At 39.4% G+C, this 6,312-nt stretch overlaps 1 pseudogene; it reads left to right on the top strand.

The window, feature by feature from the left end:
* Window positions 1-4,425: 4,425 nt before the first annotated feature.
* On the top strand, window positions 4,426-4,998 carry LOC149234211 (acireductone dioxygenase 4 pseudogene; annotated as a pseudogene).
* Window positions 4,999-6,312: the final 1,314 nt, after the last annotated feature.

Genomic DNA, 6,312 nt, shown 5'->3' with positions numbered 1-6,312 from the left:
GGTGCTCCGGAATCAAGCCATAGGCATGGTAAAGATACAATGGACCATGCTCAGTCCTAAGGATGCGACTTGGGAACAAGAAGAGGTTATGAGGGTAGAATACCCTCACCTTTTTTTCCTAATACATTGTATATGTTCTATATTTGTATATACGATGCACTGTGGACAACACATAAAATAGTGGGGGGGGGGATGTAATTCCCCCATCTATTTTGACAATGTAAATACATGTACCTTTTATGTATTAGGCTAGTGACCTGGAAATACTTTATTGACCTACATTCCCATGTAGTTCCAAAGATATTGATATGCATATTTTGGCTAAGTGGCTAGAGGAGCCATGATGCGAATATTATAAATATTGTAAATGTACATATCCTTTAATATTAATAAAATAAGGCTAGCTACAGGGCCCACTCCATGGAAAGAGTATGGGGGGCACAACTCCAAGGAAAAGGGCAATGGTTGGATATTTTTGGGAAAGTGCACTTGGGACCCATGAGGGTTCTAGAGGGTGCCATGTGGCAAGTTAAGCCATGCATATATAAAGAAGTGTAGGTTGGATATTGTGGGGGGGGGGGGCATGGGGGTGGGGGGGGGTGGCGGGGGGAATTGGTTAGTGAGTCTTGGGGAAAGGAGTCTGAGACTCACTGATGGCCAGTGGGTCTTGGGATTGGAATCTGGACTCGTCGAGGTGTGATTATTAAGTTAATTGTGTGTTACTATTGAAAATGAAATTAACTCAAACAGATTACAGAAAAACACATATAAAAACCAGACACAAAATATGGGTGGAAAAAAGGCTTCAGCCAGGTATTCTGTCTCACATTTTATTCATCAAATAATTGAATATAGTGTTACAAATAAATAGATGAGACACAGTGTTCTCAAGATAGTGCGTGCTATCTTAGACACTTTTGGTTGAGATAATTTCTCCTTTGGTTGAGATAATTTCTCACCAGACACACACCAATATAGGAGTTACCTAAACTAACTCCTATCTTAGAGGAACAACCCAAGAGTTAGGCACAAATTCCTAACTTGTAATATTTAATTAATTAATTAATTTTTGGATTTATTATTGTTTTATGAGAGAGGCTAACATTCCCCCCTTCAATGATAAATCCAAAATAAGAACAAGGAACCATCTTCCAAGTTCTCATGTTGATCCTCAAAAACATTGCCTAAAAAAACCGCCAAATCTGGATGCTGAAGAAACTGCAATATGAAGAGACTGAGTCAGCTGCATGACTGATTCATCTCAGAGGGACACTTGACAACTCCATCATGTGCCAAGCCGCAAAAGGATCCAACTCTCCTTTGCTTGAAAACAACATCCGATGTCCACTGACACAATTTGATAAACGCCTATTGGCTGAAGATGTCGAAAACCAACTCAATGTTGCTTTTGCTATGATGAAAGCTGCTCACTGCTGCTTTGGCTGTTGATCGCCCACTGGCGATTTGCTGATGCTCACTGCTGATGACAAATTCCCACTGGCGAATTTGCTGATGCTCACTGATGATGACAAATTCCCACTGGCCGATGAAGATGCCCATTGGCTGCTTCGCTGATGTTGTCGAGACTTTCAGTATAACAACCACTTGTCAATTTCATTGACATTTTCCCCCCTTTGTCAGCTGAAAGGAGAGACAATCTTCTCCAAAATATATTTGAACTCCCCCCCTTCAGGTGTAGGAGAGTTTCACCGTTGCACTCCCTCGTTCAACTGCATGAGAGTACCATCATCGGTTCACTGCTGGCTGCACTATGTGTGATTGTAGTCAGTTGTAGAACTGAGACAAACTTTTGACTGTGGATGACCATTCCCAAGGATCGATCCATTCATAATGTATCTTCAATCTGGCTGATTTTTGTTGGTTGCGACATTTTTCTGAGGAATGATTGGGCTTGCCACAATGGCAACAAGGATGGAGATCAAAACACTAATCTTCCATATGACCGGTTCTTTGACAATGAGAAAATTTCGGTTGGACATTAACTTCAGGTTGCGTGAAATTATGTTTATCTACAATTTTCTCAGAACCTACTGAGGTGAGTTGTTCAAGAAATCCTGCTCTCACAAACTTAATTGGCTTGGAATAATCTGGGATATGTAAGTTGGTGTCATCAGTGACATATCCTAAGCCTCGTCGATTCTTGTTATTTTGAATTTCTTCCCAGGGCTTAATGATGGGTTTGGAAGAAATTTTAATTTGATCATGAACAACTTCGACACTTGAAGTTGTTTGGATGAGTGATTTGGAATCAACATCTTTATCTTCATCTGTATGGTTGAATGACTTGGAAGAAGCACTCTTTTGTTGTAGCTCATCTCTTTGTAGTTGCGACTTTAGTTGAAGAAACTCAATGGTTTCATGTGTTTGTTGTAGATGCCGTGAAAGATCAGCAAGAGTTTCTTTTCTGATGTGCACCATGTCTTCATCACTGGAGATGATCAAACTGTGAAGAATGTGTAACCACTGAATATGTTGTGCCATCCGAACTTGCTCACTTGAAATCAGGCTCTCTTGTCGTAGATGTCGTGCTTTGAACTGTTTCACTTGATTTTGTTACTTGCATGACAGGCTCGCTTGCTATGGGACTTGAATGGCACGCTCGCTTGATGACGATTGTGTTTGCGTGAATGCTCACTTGCTTTACTTAATGACTTCACGCTCACTTGAAGGAATAGCCACGCTCGCTTGATGTTGATCTCAACTTGCTTGATTGGTGTTAGAGTTGAACTTGTTTGGTTGCTTTGATGGTTGCTGCAATGATCTTCACTCTGGCTCGCTTGAAAGTCTGAACTTTGTACTATTTTGACGCAAATTGCTTGAATGAATACTCACGCTCGCTTGTAGGAGATGTGAACTTGTTGTTTGTTTCATTTAGAGTTAAAACTCGTGGACTCACTTGAGTGTGCTTTAAAGGAAGGGTGTTGAACACTGTCGAAAATGCATCCAAAAAAGCTTACAATGATTTCAATGACTCATTACAATGAATTCAATTTGACTCAATTCAAGACTTGGGTGTTGGTTTCAACCGAGAATGCACCCTTACAATTCAATGTAATTTGAGTTTGATTACAAGTTCAATAATGTTGATGTAGACTGTGCGCTGAAACGTTGAAGTTTACAGATTCATTAACTTGATTGTAGTGATGTAGACTTTGCTTTGAAATGTTGGAGTCTGCAGATTCATGAACTTGATTGTATTGAGTGAATTTGTTTGTTGAGGTAGAATGCCGATGTTGAAAACTTTGATTATTTGTTGTAGTGTTGATCTTGCAGCTATGTGTTGTGCTTGCTTTATGTATGCGATATTAGATGAAATTATTGATGTGTCACAACTAGACACAGATCAAAAAGCAAAAACATGAATCCATAAAACACATGCGCCATCAAACACACATAGTGTACCTTAGATCCCCTTATTCAATTTCGGGCGGATCTAGGACACAATCACCACAAAAATGATATGTTTTTATTAATGACTGGAGTACATCATTTTTCAACTTCTGAAGCGATGATAATGCCAAGCTGAAAACCCTTTGAAACAACTCGCTTTCAAAATCTGAATGGATAGTGACACGATCCCTCTCAAAGTAAAACAATACTTTGAATTACAACAACTTTCCCTTATCACTCCAAATACAAAATAAGACACTTATATCTCCACAAAATATTCTTCAAATTTACAAAATGTAATGCACCTTATCGCTCCAAATACAAATGGAAACACTCCTTAGTTCTTCAATTACAAAGAGCCAAAAACCATCCTTTCAACTCACAATCTCACCACTTTCATGCATATAAAAATGCATCTCCAATTTCATGTCAAGTAAATCCACTCACTGGGCAATTTCAACACATGCGGAAAAAAAACATTCACTTATGGTCATAAAACCATAGTCATGCCTCTCGCATTCATCTTATTCCTCCAAAAAAATATGATTTATTTGCAAATCACAATTACAATTTAAAAAAAAACTCCAATTACCAAGTCCACTTTTAAATTTCACCAATCATTAACGCTGACTGGAACGCTGGAAATTAATAAAATCTGATGCCACATTCGTTCAACCCTGGAACGCTGGTTCATATCCATTCAACGCTGGGGCAGTAAGAATCATTGACACACAGTTTATTCCTGTGTACACTCCAGAACTAACGCAGCTTGGAATCGATGACTGTCATCGTACTTTTCAGCCTCAGGAAATCGGTCCACTACTTCAACGCTGATCCGGTTCTTGCTGAACGTTGCAGAATCAACTTTATCAATCACTGCTTCAATAACCCAGCTCCAACTCCATTCATCCGCATCTGCCTCTGCACAACATGTTGTCACAGTTTGTCTCTAGGCCAATACACAGTCTCTCAATCCCAAAGTGAAAAATCGTGCGCTCAGTTCCCTGGTCAACTATGGAAGCGTGGTATAGGAATGAAACTGATGAGGATCAGAGGTTGCCTCATTACTCTGAGCTGCAGCAATACGTTTCTCTGGAAGGGCTTGCAGATTTGGGGGTATTATACTGGCACCTGGACGCTGATAAATATGAAACTGATCTAGAGCTGCAGCAAATTCGCGAGAACAGAGGGTATACATACATGGACATAATCACATGTTCTCCAGAAAAACTGCCCAACTATCATGAGAAGCTCAAGAAGACCTTTTTCGAGGAGCACATCCACAATGATGAGGAGATACATTACTGTTTGGAGGGAAGCGGATACTGTGATGTAAGAGACAGTAATGACAAATGGATTCGAGTTTGGTTAAATAAAGGGGACTTGATTGTTTTATCCGCAGGCATCTATCATCATTTCACCCTGGATACATCCAACTACATCAAGGCCATGAGGTTGTTCGTGGGTGAGCCAGTATGGACTCCACACAACCGTCCTCAAGATGACAATCCCATTAGGAATCTGACTAGCTGTAAGCCACTGATTCATACAAGCGATACATTGTCGAACCACGGGGATAGACACTGATGGATTCAAAAAATTGGCAAGATTTCATGTACCTTGATTTCTTGGACGAGTTTTAAACCCAATAAACTAAAAAGGTTAAAAAATTGGGAAAAGAAATGCAGTCGAATCGTTGGATGTCAAAATTCCTATTCTCTAACAGTCGTTTCTGCCAGGTTTTGAAGCTTATAATTCGTTAGGTGTTATTCATCGATAATTGAAGCCACAACTCAATAGAAAAACGCTATACAACCCCAGCAGTAAATCTTTAACTGTCATAAATCTCGAGCGCAGTATCAAACCAGGCCAAAAAAAAAATAGAAAAATTCACCATCCCGCGGCTTTAAAATACTGAACACATATTTAAAGCAATTCAATAAAACAATTCGAGAAGAAGTTCAATTGTTGACCTTGTTCTATTTGTGCTATGATCTAAGCTCTAATTCCTTCACGCAGGTTACCATGATCTGAGCTTCTTCGACGCATGCAACTACTAATGCAATTGCCCAATGATGGCAAATTTGGACCGGTCCTCAAGCAATAAAAAAATAAATTGATCTGAACTTTGGTGGCTTTGGATGCAGCGTCGATGCAGCTTCACACAAGTCTATCATAGCTCTGATACCACATATTGAAAATGAAATTAACTCAAACAGATTACAGAAAAACACATATAAAAACCAGACACAAAATATGGGCGGAAAAAAGGCTTCAGCCAGGTATTCTATCTCACATTTTATTCATCAAATAATTGAATATAGTGTTACAAATAAATAGATGAGACACAGTGTTCTCAAGATAGTGCGTGCTATCTTAGACACTTTTGGTTGAGATAATTTCTCCTTTGGTTGAGATAATTTCTCACCAGACACACACCAATATAGGAGTTATCTAAACTAACTCCTATCTTAGAGGAACAACCCAAGAGTTAGGCACAAATTCCTAACTTGTAATATTTAATTAATTTATTTATTTTTGGATTTATTATTGTTTTATGAGAGAGGCTAACAGTTACAGATGCATCATGTTTTTATGATGGGAACCCAAATATTGATAATATATGGCTTGGAGGATGCCTAGAGCCCTGGTGTAGCATGATTGTTGGGTTGGCACCTTGGAAATTAGCTTGGAGGGTGTATGGAACCCAGGAGAACCGTGAATTTTGGGTTGGCACCTTGGTCTTGGAGGTATGAATATTTTTCGGTTATCGTTTCCTTTGGAGTTGTCATCCCAACTCGGGGGTGACCTGATGGTTGAGCTTATGAACCACCAGGTCTATGGCTGGGAGGAACATGGAGAGCCCACAACTATTTGGCTCGTTATTACAAATAAGTACCA

The sequence above is a fragment of the Pinus tabuliformis genome, chromosome 8, assembly GCF_031772625.1.
Source record: "Pinus tabuliformis cultivar Carrire ecotype Pingquan chromosome 8, CPIR1, whole genome shotgun sequence".
NCBI lineage: Eukaryota > Viridiplantae > Streptophyta > Pinopsida > Pinales > Pinaceae > Pinus > Pinus tabuliformis.
The sequence above is the reverse complement of the archived record's forward strand: the minus strand, read 5'-3'. Positions and strand labels throughout refer to the sequence as shown.